The 14,710-nt window shown below is 44.5% G+C and overlaps 1 protein-coding gene across 3 annotated transcripts in view; it reads right to left on the bottom strand.

The window, feature by feature from the left end:
- sox6 (SRY-box transcription factor 6) overlaps positions 1-14,710 on the bottom strand; it is a 642,359-nt gene that overhangs the window by 407,888 nt on the left and 219,761 nt on the right. For all 3 annotated transcript variants that reach the window (XM_078414965.1, XM_078414966.1, XM_078414964.1), the window contains exon 3: positions 13,320-13,352. The gene's annotated coding sequence lies outside the window, so the exon portion shown is untranslated. The remainder of the gene's footprint in view (positions 1-13,319; positions 13,353-14,710) is intronic.

Raw genomic sequence — 14,710 nt, 5'->3', positions numbered from 1 at the left:
TTTTTAAAATCTTTACTTAATAGAAGGACTTTCCATTAGACCGCACAAATTAGAATATAAACTACCAATTCAACCAGCAGTGGAAAATCAATAAATAGATTTCACATTTTTATAGAATATGACTTGTAGCTCTTTGAGTACTATAAATTATGAAGGAATAGAGTGAATGGGAAGGTGTGCAGCATTTTAGTAACTTCTGTTAGACCATCAATAACCTAGCGCGAAGCTTTGAGTGCCAGCCTCGATCATCATGGGTTTGGGAGAACTAAAGATCTACAAGAAGATCATCACATTTAGGACAGAGTCATAGACATACAGTCATACAGAGCTATACAGTTTAGAAACAGGCCCTTCAGCCCAACTTGCCCAAACCGGCCAACTAGTCCCACCTGCCTGCGGTTGGTCCATATCTCTCCAAGCCTGTCTTATCCATATACCTGTCTGTTTCTCAAACATTGGGATAGTCCCAGCCTCAAATACCTCCTCTGGCAGCTCGTTCCATACACCCACCACCATTTGCGTGAAAAAGTTACCGCTCGGATTCCTCTTAAATCTTTCCCCCTTCACCTTAAACTTATGTCCTCGATTCACCTACTCCGGGCAAGAGACTCTGTGCATCCACCATTCCGCTCATGATTTTATACACCAATCATGAGATACAGTTGCCCCAGCAACTGAAGTCCACCAAGTGGATCTGAGACAACATTAAATGTCTCCCTTCAAAAAGCGCATCTTTCATCTTTTTTTTCACTCTGAAGATCAAATCCGAGACAATAGAGATCAAAAAGGTGTATTTTTTTAGCACAAGCAAGTCCAGCTGTCTCTCACTGTGCAGTTTGTAGACAAAGGGTTGGACTGGCAAAGTCTATCTCCATCAAACAAGATGATAAACTGACGAGCACCCAGATTCAACAGATCTATGCAGGAGATGCTGCCACTGAGATCAATGCCAATGCCGTGCAATTAAAAAGTATTAACATATTAAAGCACAACGCAAAGTGCTGGAGGAACTCAGCTGGTCAATAGAGTCAAGATCAAGACAGTCAATAATGTTTTATTGTCATATGTCCCAAAACGGAACAATGAAATTCTTACTTGCAGCAGCACAACAGAAAATGTAAACATAGTATTCTGTAAAACCCATTATACACAACAACAACAAAACTTCAGTATATATTTTTTTAAATAGACCATAGAAGTGCAAAATCAAAAATAATGCCCCCAAGTCTATATAGTTTGGAGCCTATTTGGAGATAGTTGTGTTTAATAGGGTGCAGCGGTAGAGTTGCTGCCTGACAGCGAATGCAGCGCCGGAGACCCAGGTTCGATCCAGACTACGGGTGCCGTCTGTACGGAGTTTGTACGTTCTCCCCGTGACCTGCGTGGGTTTTCTCCGAGATCTTCGGTTCCCTCCCACACTCCAAAGATATACAGGTTTGTAGGTTAATTGGCTTAGCAAATGTAAAAATTGTCCCTAGTGTGTGTAGGAATGTGTTCATATGCGGGGATCGCTGGTCGGCGCGGACCCGGTGGGCCGAAGGGCCTGTTTCCGCACTGTATCTCTAAAAAAAGCCGGATAGACATAGGGAAGAGGCTGCTCCTGAAGCTGGACGTTACAGTTTTCAAGCTCTTGTACCTCCTTCCCGATGGCAGGGGTGAATGAGAAGCATGGCAGGGAGTATAGGAGCAGGGAGGTTCTGCTGCAGTTGTACAGGGCCTTGGTGAGGCCACACCTGGAGTATTGTGTACAGTTTTGGTCTCCTAATCTGAGGAAAGACATTCTAGCCTTAGAGGGAGTACAGGGAAGGTTCACCAGATTGATCCCTGGGATGGCAGGACTTTCATATGAGGAAAGACTGGATAGACTAGGCTTATACTCGCTGGAATTTAGAAGACTGAGGGGGGATCTTATAGAAACATATAAAATTCTTAAGGGGTTGGAGAGGCTAGATGCGGTAAGATTGTTCCCTGTGTTGGGGAAGTCCAGAACCAGGGGTCACAGCTTAAGGATAAGGGGGAAGTCTTTTAGGACCGAGATGAGAAAACATTTCTTCACACAGAGAGTGGCGAGTCTGTGGAATTCTCTGCCACAGAAGGTAGTTGAGGCCAGTTCATTGGCTATATTTAAGAGGGAGTTAGATGTGGCCCTTGTGGCTAAAGGGATCAGGGGGTATGGAGAGAAGGCAGGTACAGGTTACTGAGCTGGATGATCAGCCATGATCATATTGAATGGCGGTGCAGGCTCGAAGGGCCGAATGGCCTACTCCTGCACCTATTTTCTATGTTTCTATGGCAGCATCTATGGAGAGAATTCTCAGATGACATTTTGGGCTGGGATCATACCTCAGATTGATCTTGTTTAACTTTATCATCAGTCGGAAGAAAGGTCCCAATGCAAAATGAAGAGATACTGCCTAATCCATTGAGTTACTGCAGCGTTTATATATACACACAAACACACACATATACACACACACACACACACACACACACACACACATATACACACACACACACACACACACACACACACACACATATATATATATACTAGACCAAGTGGACCCATTGGGCCCAAACCTCTCCCGCATTGGTGCAGCACCCTCTCCTCACCCACTCCCCCCTCCCCTCTCCCCCCCCCCCCACTCCTCCTCCCCTCTCCCCCTCCCTCCCTTACCCCCTCCCCCTCCACCCCCCCATCTCCCCCTCCCTCCCCCTCCCATCCCCTCCCCTCTCCCCTCCCCATCCCCTCTCCCCCTCCCTCCACCCCCTCCCTGCACCCCCTCGCTCCAAAAAGTGTCGCACATAATTGACCCAAGATGTTCTTGAGAATATGGAAGGACATGAAGAATTAGTACAGGGCAGCCAAAGAATCAATCCATTCCACAAAAAAGCACGCTCCAGTTGTTTTAAAGATACAGCATGGAAACGGGCTCTTCGGCCCACCGAGTCCGTGCTGACCATCGATCACCCGTTCACACTAGTTCAATGTTATCCCACTTTCTCATCCACTCCCTACACACTAGGGGGCAATTTACAGAGGGCCAGTTCACCCACAAACCCGCACGTCTTTGGGATGTGGGAGGAAACCGGAGCACCAGGAAGAAACCCACGCGGTCACAGGGAGGACATGCAAACTCCACACAGACAGCACTTGAGGTCAGGATCGAACCCGGGTCTCTGGCGTTGTGAGGCAGCAGCTCTACCCGCTGCGCCACTGTCCCACACAGTTCTACAACATGATAAAATAAATGTGTTAATGTCAATAATGTGTTAATGTCAATAATGTCGTAACACTCGCAAAAATGTGTACATCGACTTTAAAGCAATAATATAGCAGAAATCAGTTTCATTTTGATTTGAGGCCCTAAATATTTACATCACACTCGCTAAATCTATTCTGAGGAGAAGGTTGCCGGTGGACATTTGTAGTTCTTCAACAGGTGAAAGACCAAACAACGACACGCTCCAAGAGTACATCCAGTCAAATCTCTCCCCTAACTCTCAGGCTCTCAACCCAAAACGTCACCCATTCCTTCTCTCCAGAGATGCTGCCTGACTCGCTGAGTTACTCCAGCATTTTGTGTCTATCTTCAGTGTAAACCAGCATCTGCAGTTCCTTCCTGCACATCATTTCAAACATTCCCTTTCTACCTGCCACTAAACTGAGTAACTTGGAGTTTCCGTAACTATCTGGAAATTTCAAACTGAAACCAAATCTGAAAATAATTTTTCAAGCGGAACTTCATTTTCTTTTTATATTTTTGTCTCATGATAGAGAGATTTTACTTATTAAGGTAAAGTGTTTTTATCAAAGGAAGAAGGGTCCAGACCTGAAACGTCACCTATCCATATCCTCCAGGGATGCTGCCTGACCCACTGAGTCGCTCCAGCACTTTGTGTTTTTACATTAGTTCATTATATTCATTATATAATATTATAAAATAGACAATAGACAATAGACAATAGGTGCAGGAGTAGGCCATTTGGCTCTTCGAGCCAGCACCGCCATTCAATGTGATCATGACTGATCAATACCCCGTTCCTGCCTTCTCCCCATACCCCCTGACTCCGCTATCTTTAACAGCTTATATTGTATAATATGTTATATTATATTATATTATACTATATTATATTATATTATATTATATTATATTATATTATATTATATTATATTATATTATATTATATTATATTACATTATATTATATTATATTACATTCTTATTAGTTCATTACATTATATTCAGCTAAGATTGAAACTCTGACCATATAATCATACCTCTGTGTTCTGTATCACTCCTTTCCAATTTTCAAGCCAGTGTCCTTAAAACTACAGCAATTTTATATATGTGCATCATGGTTTATGACTTGAAAAAAAGAGATATTACAATGCACTAACATTCAGATCAGGATAATATTGAACAATAAAGCACAGGAACAGGCCCTTCGGTCCACAGTGTCTTTGCTGAACATGATGCCAACGTCAACTAATCTCACCTGCATGCACGTGATCCCTCCATTCCCTGCATCTCCCTGTTCCTATCCAAAAGCCTCTTAAAAGCAACTACCCTATCTGCCTCCACCACCACCCCTGGCAGCACGTTCCAGACAACCACCACCATCTGCATATCTCCTTTAAAATTTGCCCTCTCATTTTAAGATGACAACATTGAGTCAGAGAATCATACAGAGTGGTAACAGGCCATTCAGCCCAACTCATCCATGCCGACCAACATGCCCCATCTAAGCTGCCTGTATTTGCCTGCGTTTGGCCCATATCCCTCTAAACCTTTCCTATCCATATACCTGTCCAAATGCCCTTTAAATGTTGGTATTGTACCGGCCTCGCCTACCTCCTCTAACACTTCTGACATTCCCACCTGGGACAAAAGATCTGACTGTCTACCATATCTACCCTTCGCAGAGTTTGATATACTTCTTTGAGGATTCCCCACAAGTTATTAAAGCTTAGGATTGTGTACTGATTTGACAAAGTGTATAATTTGTACATCAATGATGAATTTATAGCTGCGGTTGAACTAAAAAAGGCGATGTACATGAATATTTACAGATCCTATCTGATTCATGTGAATCTCATTCTGCAGAGGCAAGGTACTGCAGGCACTGGTTAATACACAAAAGGACAATGAGTGCTGGAGTAACTCAGCCGGTATCTCTGGATATAGACACAAAGTGCTGGAGTAACTTAGCCGGTCAGCCGGTATCTCTGGATATAGACACAAAGTGCTGGAGTAACTTAGCCGGTCAGCCGGTATCTCTGGATATAGACACAAAGTGCTGGAGTAACTCAGTCGGTCAGCCAGTATCTCAGGAGTACATGGATAGGTAACGCTTAGGGTGGAAACCCTCTTCAGTCTGAACATGGATAGATGACGTCTTGGGTCGGGACCCTTCTTCAGACTGAAGTAGGGTCTTGACCCTAAACGTCATCTATCCATGTTCTCAAGAAATGCTGTTTGACCTGCTGAGTTTCTCCAGCACTTTGTGTCCTTTTGCATCTCATTCCGGCCCTGAATACCTGCGGTCCTCCGTAATATGAGTCATGTCAGTCAGAGTGCATTACTTACTTGTCACCCCCCTGCTTCTTTCTCTCTCTCTCTCTCTCTCTCTCTCTCTCTCTCTCTCTCTCTCTCTCTCTCTCTCTCTCTCTCTCTCTCTCTCTCTCTCTCTCTCTCGTTCTCACGCTCTCTCACTTTCTCGCTCTCTCTCTCTTTCTCTCCCTCTCTCCCTCTCTCTCTCTCTCCCTCTCCCTCTCTCCCTCTCTAAGTCTCTCCCTTTCTCACTCGCTCTCTCTCCCTCTCTCTCTCTCCCTCTCTCCTTCTTTCCCTTTCTCACTCTCTCTCTCTCCCTCTCTCTCTCTCTATCTGGCCATCGACTGCTTAAATAGCTAGTGTAAACAATGAAAGGCAAATAGCTTGTGAAGGCCGGGCAAATATTTGGAAAGCAGAAGAGATTCAGTTTCTATCTCCTGATCAGCCTCCCCTTTAGATTTGGTGCCATGAAGGTTTTGCAGAGCACAGGAGCAGATGTGAGTTTCACAGCCTTGGCAATGGCAAATGACCTACAAACAATAACCCGGGGCCAACAAAGGTCACCGTTTGCAATCCATCAGTGGAAAGGTATCAAACAATGACGATCATAAAACAATGCAGCCATCATGAGCTTCACTCGAGACTCTGTGAAGAACCCAGAGAGGAGATCATTTATTAAAATACTACAGTAATCTCCTAATTGGATTCAGAAGCAGACATCAATAAAGAATCAAAGAGCTTTCTCAGTACTTTTAGCCTTACCAAGCTTGCACTATTTAACTTTTTCCATTGTAACCACACAAATTGAAAGAATAAAACTTTAATTAGTTTAAAAGGTTTTGCTAAATTCAATAACGATTTAAAAGAACAATTTAATTATTGACAGTGTTAAATCACATGATAGAAATGCAGTAATGGTCAATCAGTGCTTCATTTCACAGTCAGATAGACAGTTGGGATCGTCCCAAAAAATGTCGCTCAAGTTATTCATGGTACAGGTGGTTTGGTTTACTTTAGTTTAGTTTAGTTTAGAGATGCAGTGTGGAAACAGGCCCTTCAGCCCACCGAGTCCACACCAACCAGCGATCCCCGCACTAGGGGCAATTTTTACCTTTACACCAAGCCAATTAACCTATAAACCTGTGCGTCTTTTGAGTGTGGGAGGAAACCTGAGATCTCGGAGAAAACCCACGCAGGTCACGGGGAGAACATACAAACTACGTACAGACAGCACCCGTAGTCAGGATCAAACCCGGGTCTCTGGCGCCGTGAGGCAGTAACTCTACCATTGCTCCACCGTGCCGCCCCAAGTGATGGTGGGTGGGAAAGCAATAGATACAGTAGGCATTTGGATATGTAGGGAATGGAGGGATGTGGCTCACATGCAGGCAGAGGAGACCTGATTATCCTGGTCGGCATCGACGTTGTGGGCCAAAGGGCCTGTTACATGCTGCTATAGTACCTGCCTCAACGACCTCCTCTGTAGGGTTGCCAACTGTCCCGAATTAGCCGGGACATCCCGTATATTCGGCTAAATTTTTTTATCCCATACGGGACCGCCCTTGTCCCATATTAGGCCCGGGGGGCACTGTAGGCCTGGACACAGTAGGCCCAAGGGTCGCTGTAGGTCCGGACAGTGTAGGCCCGGACACTGTATGCCCGGATAGTGTAGGTCCGGACAATGTGAGTCCAGAGGCCCGGGCGCCACCAAACGGACTTTGCGTAGCAACCCGCCTCCTGGCCCGGGCGGCTGCCATTGGTGGAGCGGGAGAACGTGACCGCTGGCTGGGTGAGGTTACGTGGGGCGTGGGGCGGTGACGTCACCCTTTGTCCCTTATTTGGGAGTGAGGAAGTTGGCAACACTACTCCTCTGGCACATCTTCCCTCGCACCTTTGCTTTAAACTGACCTCTCCATGTTCTCCAGAGATGCTGCCTGACCCGCTAAGTTACTCCAGCACTTTGTGTCTAACATGTAAACCAGCATCTGCAGTCCCTTGAACCCATCCTATCACCAACTAGTGCGCTGTCCTGACCTCCCATCCAGCTCATTGGAGACCCTCAGACTAGCTTTAATCAGACTTTGCTGGACTTTATCTTGCACCAAATGCTCTTCCCTTTATCCTGTATCTGTACATTGTGGACGGCTTGATTGTAATCATGTACAGTCTATCCACTGACTGGTTGGGACACAACAAAAAAGCTTTCCACTGTACCTCGGCAAACGTGACAGTAAACTAAACTAAAAAAAGTCTGAAGAAGGGTCTCAACCCAAAACGTCACCCTTTCCTTCTCTCCAGAGATGCTGCCTGTCCCGCTGAGTTACTCCAGCATTTTGTGTCTGTCTTCGGTTTAAACCAGCATCTGCAGTTCCTTCCTAAACATTTCTCAATCTGATTAATAACCAACAACTCCTCCTGATGAAAGTTTTGAATGAATGTCAGACGTGAATAGATTCGGGTTTAAGTCCGGGGGCCTCACTATCAAGCAAGCCTGAACGGGAGTTTAGTGCAATCACATTCAGCTGAAAGGTGGAGACATTTTCTTTGTTCACTCTCAGGTGAGGAATGTTAATGCTAAAGTACAGAGTTATTCCCTTTTTTAGACATCTATTGTCAGTTTCAAGCATTCCTATGGCTTCAACAAATCCTTCCATTCAGTCCAAAATAGTTTGTTTGTAAAACCATCTGTTTGACATGGTTTGGCTTTGCAGTTGTTAGAAAATAATTAAACTTAATTCAGACATTTGAGCAATATCTGGTATAATGCAGCATCTATTAACTTAATCTGCTGGAATTTTTTCGGACATATCAATATTTAAAAAATACACAAATGCAGCGAAAAAGCCATTTTGGTACAAATCAGTTTTCATTACCAGTTACCAAGTTTGATATGCATTTTCATCTCAAGTAATGACGTCATTCAATATGCCCACAATACTAGTCTCTCTCAGAGAAATTATCACCATAATAAATTAAAGAATGTTTAGGAAAACAACAGGGTTTTCAGATGTTAAGTATTAAATGAGCGTGGAACCAGGCTCTGTGGCCCACTGAGTCCACGCCAAACATTGATCACCCGTTCACACTAGTTCTATGCTATCCCACTTTCCCATCCACTCCCCCCCATACCAGGGGCAATTTACAGAGGGCCGATTAACCTACAAACCCGCACGTCTTTGGGATGTGGGTGGAAACCGGAGCACCCAGAGGAAACTCACACAGTCACAGGGAGAATGTCCAAACTCCGCACAGAAAGTAGGATTAGGATTAGGATTAGGTTAGGATTGAGCTGGGCCTCTGGTGCTGTGAGGCAGCAGGTCTACCCCCTGCTCTACTGTGCTCTAAGGAATCAAAGAAAAAGGTACGTACCTGAAGGAACTGTTTGGTTTAGTTTAGTGTAGAGATACAGTGTGGAAGCAGGCCCTTCGGCCCACCAAGTTCACACCGACCAGCGATCACCCGTACACTAGTTCTACCCTTCACACTAGGGACAATTTACAGAAGCCAATTAACCTAAAAACCCACACATGGAGAACGTACTAAGGTCAGGATCAAGGCGGTAAGGCAGCAGCTCTACTGCTGTGCCACTGTGTTGCACTGTTCTGAGGTACAGTGGAAAGCTTTTTTGTTGCGTGCTCACCAGTCAGTGAAAAGACTATACATGACTACGATCAAGCCATCCACAGTGCACAGATACAGGACAAAGAGAATAAAGGGAATAACAGTAACAGCAAAATAACGCAATATTCACAAGCTAATCAGAGTAAGCCACATTTAAGTATTTTAAAATCCAGATGTTTCCTGAACAATAACCATTTATTTTGTACTCTTTTATATGATGTGTTGAGGCTGAGATCTCTCTCTGAATCCCGCTCACAAATTGCAAGAAGAAATATTACTGACCTGAGAGAAATCATCCCTCCCTTCAGGGAAGGGAAAGCCCTTGGAGCAGAGAAAATCCATTCACATTTAGGTTTAGGCTCAGGTTTATTTGTGTCATATGTACTGATGGACAGTGAAACGCTATCCAATCAGATCAGAAAATGGCATACACCAATACAATCAAGTCAAACTCCAGTACAATAGGAAGAGCAAAGGGGAAGACACAGAGTGCAGAATGTAGTTCTCAGCATTGTAGCGCATCAGTTCCACAGACAAAGTCCAATGTCCACAATGGGGTAGAGGTGAATCGGACAGTACCCTAGCTTATGGAAGGGCCGTTCAGAAGCCTGATAACTGAGGGGAAGAAGCTGTTCCTGAGTCATTTGTATATTTTGCCAGATGGGGCAGGGAGAAGAAGGAATGACCGGGGTGGGACAAGTCTTTGATTCTGTTGGCTGCTTTCTAAACAATGGCTGACTCTTAAGACAGATAAGAGTCTCATTCTATAATGTTGTGCCGCATGTTAATACTTAGATCATAGAAATGCCATCACTTCCCAGGGAAGAAAGGTTAATAAAGTTATTGACAGTCCTGGGTGCATGGTGCCAGTGAAGGGCATTAGTGTGCAGTCTAGAGTTGTCACATGCAGCAGCTGTTTATTATACTGCCAATGCAGAAGTCATTCGTACTTTACAGAGGACCATTGTGTTTTAACCCGCACACCCGTTTATTCCAGGACCGCTTGCAGCTGGCCAGAGGAATAAAGAAACAAGCAACAGTTGTGTACAAGCAACAGGCAAGGCAAACTCTCCTCAGAAAAGCAGGAACCATGTCAGCATCTCTTTCAACAATACAAGAGTTTGCACAGTTCAGAGTCCTGCCTGTTCAGAAAGAACAGCAAAATTCCTCCACAATTGGTTTAAAAAAGCACACAGAAACATAGAAAATAGGTGCAGGAGGAGGCCATTCAGCCCTTCGAGCCAGCACCGCCATTCATTGTGATCATGGCTGATCATCCACAACCAGTAACCTGTACCTGCCTTCTCCCCACATCCCTTGATTCCACTGGCCCCTAGAGTTCCATCTAACTCTCTTTTAAATTCATCCAGTGAATTGGCCTCCACTGCCCTCTGTGGCAGAGAATTCCACAAATTCACAACTCTCTGGGTGAAAAGGTTTCTTCTCACCTCACTTTTAAATGGCCTCCCCTTTATTCTTAGACTGTGTGGCCCCTGGTTCTGGGCTCGCCCAACATTGGGAACATTTTTCCTGCATCTAGCTTGTCCAGTCCTTTCACCTCAAATAGTGAAGTCTAGTTGATTTAGTTTAGTTTATTGTCACGTGTACCGAGGTACAGAAAAAAGCTTTCTTGTTGTGTGCATTCCAGTCAGCGGAAAGACAATACGTGATTACAATCAAGCCGTCCACAGTGTACAGGCACAGGATGATGGGAATAACGTTTAATAAGAGACAGTATAAACAACACATATGTCCCTCAACACATTTTGCCAGCATTACTGTGTAATCATTTATTCATTTCAAAATGTTATTGTCTTTGCACAACCTCTCTTCTTTTCCATTGTACATCAATTTATTTTTTAATGTCATCATCGAACCATGCTTGTGCCCGTCCGTGTGATTATCTGTTTGAAATTCTGTGAATGGCACTTGGGCCCACGTAAAATCAAACCCTCAAAACACAACTAAGCACCTACAGAGTCATACAACATGGAGACAGGCCCTTCGGCCCAACTCATCCATGCTGACCATGATGCCCTGTCTAAAGTAGTTCCATTTGCCTGCATTTGGCCCATATTCTCAACCTTCCAAAACCATGTACTTGTCCAAATGTCTGTTAAATACCTCAACTACCTCCTCTGGCAGCTCGTTCCATTCACCCTCCACCCCCTGTGTGAAAAGGTTGCCCTCATGTTCCCATTACATTTTTCCCTTTTCATCTTAAACCTCATCAGAACCTCTGGTTCTCGATTCCCCTCCCCTGGGTAAAAGACTCTGAGCATCACCCTATCTATTCCCCTCATGATTATGTACACCTTTATAAGATCCTCCTGCGCTCTAAGGAATAGAGTCCCAGCTTGCCCAATCTCTCCCTGTAGCTTAGGCCCTCGAGTCCTGGCAACATCCTCAGAAATCTTCTCTGCATTCTTTCCAGCTAAATGGCACCTTTCCTAGAGCAGGGTGGCCAAAACTTTATATAATACTCCAAGTACGGCCTCACTAACATCCTGCCCAACTGTAACATAACGTCCCAGTAGAAACAAAGAACTGTAGATGTTGGTTTATATGAAAGATAAACACAAAGTGCTGGAGTAACTCAGCGACTCAGGCAGCATCCCTGGAGATAAAGTATGGATGACGTTTCAGGTCGGGACCCTACTTTCCGTCTGAAGAATGGACCCTACCTGAAGCATCACCTATCCTTTTCCTCCAGAAATGTTGCCTGACCCGCTGAGCACTTTGTGTCTACATAATTCCCCAACATCCTCACTCAGTCTCCTAATTGATTAAGGCCAAACGTGTAACACAGCGGGTCAGGCAGCATCAATGGAGGGAAATGGACAGACTACATTTCGGATCGGGATTCTTCTTCCAGACTGATGGACTAGCAGGGAGAAAGCTGGGAAAGAGGGGTGGGGTGGGACAAAGCCTGGCAAGTGATCTCCACCCTATTCAATCTGCTATCTCTGGCCATTCCCTCCACGGACGCTGCCCGGCCCGCTGAATTACTCCAACACTCTGTGTTTTGCTCAATAATACTAGATTTCTGAGCAACACATGAGGCTTTGACAACCTGCCTCTATCACAGAGAATAGACTGAAGAGTCTCAACTTGAAAAGTCACCCATTCCTTCTATCCAGAGATAATCATAAGATCATGTGATAGGAGTAGAATTAGGCCATTTGGCCCATCGAGTCTACTCCACCATTCAATCATGGCTGATCTATCTTTCCCTCCGAACCCCATTCCCCTGACTTCTCCCCATAACCCCTGAAACCCGAATCTATCTGTCTGCCATAAATATATCCACTGACTTGGCCTCCACAGCCTTCGGCACCCTCTGACTAAAGAAGCTGCCTGTCCCGCTGAGTTACTCCAGCACTCAGTGTTTTGCTCAATATTACTGGGTTTTTGGCAAACCCTTGAGGTTTTGTCAACCTGCCTCTATCACAGAGCAGTTTTCCACTAAAATCACCTGCATAAGATTATAGCTAATTCGAGTTTGAGTGCCAGTAGGAATGAATGAAGTAAGTGAGACAGGGAAGAGGTATTAAAATAAAACGGCAACAAGGAGCATGTTTAAAAAAAGACTCGTTTAACCTTTATAAACTGAGAACTGAGCGCTTTTGGACGATTCCACCTGGCAGGGCTGAGATATTTGTTTGCTCGTACCTTTCATTTAGCCGGTAATCACAGAGGACAAAGTATTGTTGTAAAAGGCAATGACCTTTGGAGTCCATGGAGTCTGCTGTGACCTTTCATCTCTCTTATCCCCAGAGATCTCCTCTCAGAGCCCCTGCTAGGTTGAATTCCAACTCGTCATAAAGCCCTTGCCTCTCAAAACAAAGCCAATTTCTGCACCAAGGTGGGAGAGAAAGTTGGGGCATTGTTCAGTGAAGGAGCAAAGTGGAAGTTACCACAGCAACTGGCCTAATCCCCTCTTTCTACCACCTTTTAGCCAGCCAATCATGTACGCTACCTTTTAAATTACAGGCCTGAATACCAGTGGCTATATGGAGGCTTTAATTAGCTGTGATTTTGTGTGTGTGTGAGTGTGTGTGCGTGTGTGTGTGTGCGTGCGTGTGTGTGTGTGTTACATGTACAACATGATGGGCTAATCGAAATTTGTAAAATAGTGACGTACCTCCACAAAGTATTCCTCCTCACGAGACCCAGTCTATGGAGAGAGAGAAGAAAAAAAACACAATAATGAGACCATTATTAAAAGAGGGCATTAACACGCTGGTCTACCATTAAACACAGAACATAATTGTTCCAGCCCTATCCACACAATCAACAACCTATTGTTTCATTGTTGAAGGAATAAGGGTCTGGGGAACGGGTGCCATAATGATCAGTCTGTTCTACCACACACTCACCATCCACAACTGTCCACAGACCCCATTACAGACTCTCTTGACAGTCACTTTTTGTCAGGAAAGGTAATTTAAACGGCAGTGCTTGGGAGCCGATAAAACAAGCCTTTGTTTGCCGCTTTATAATTGTTCACAAACAGCTAATCGCAAAGAATAAAAGTAAGACCAGGGAGAGGGAGAGGGAGAAAGAAGGTGGGAGGGGGGGAGACATTTTTGCTTTGCGGTGTTTCAATAGAATATGCTGCATATTCCCACCATTGATAATACTGATATTCTTCTTAATACAGAGAATCAGGGCATGGGCAGAATCTGAGACCCATGTTTTATGATGTGTTGTTGCTGACTTCACCACTAATGCTGAGAACTATATTCTGCACTCTGTTTCTTCCCCTTTGCTTACCCATTGTCTTGAGATTGAACTGATTATATTGTCTGAAGAAGGGTCTCGACCCGAAACGTCCCCCATTCCTTCTATCCAGAGATGTTGCTTGTTTACTGAGTTACTCCAGCAGTTTGTGTCTATCTTCAGTGTAAACCAGCATCTGAAGTTCCTTCCTGCACATGTATTTATGTATAAACCTAAGCTAAACTACACATCTCACAGTGCCTGACTCCCAGTTTCAATCCTGATCTCAGGTGCTGTTTGAGTTTGTACATTCTCCCTGTGACCGCTTGGGTTTCCACTGGATGTTCCAGTTTCCTCCCACATCCCAAAGACATGTAGGTTTGTAGATTTAAATGTTTGAATGTTTCCATGCTGAATCTCTAAACTATACTATATTCTGCTCTCTGCATCTTCATAACTTCATAAGACTTAGGAGCAGAATTAGGCCATGGAGTCTACTCCGCCATTCAATCGTGGCTGATTTAACTTTCCATCTCAACCACATTGTACTGCCATCTCCCCGTAACCTTTGCTGAACAAGAAATCTTTCCCTGGGCTCTATTTATTGTGCTTGAGTTTGACTTGATTGCATTTATGTATAGTGTATCAGATCTGTTTCTATAGCACGCAAAACAAAGCTCCTCACTGTCCCTCAGTGACAATAATAAACCTAAACCAAAACCTAAACTACATGTCTCACAACACCAGAGTTTCAATCCCAACCTCAAGTGCTGTCTGTGTGGAGTTTGCAGGATCTCCCTGTGACCACGTGGG

Source organism: Rhinoraja longicauda, chromosome 18, assembly GCF_053455715.1.
Source record: "Rhinoraja longicauda isolate Sanriku21f chromosome 18, sRhiLon1.1, whole genome shotgun sequence".
In the NCBI taxonomy this organism is placed as follows: Eukaryota; Metazoa; Chordata; class Chondrichthyes; order Rajiformes; family Arhynchobatidae; genus Rhinoraja; species Rhinoraja longicauda.
The sequence above is the reverse complement of the archived record's forward strand: the minus strand, read 5'-3'. Positions and strand labels throughout refer to the sequence as shown.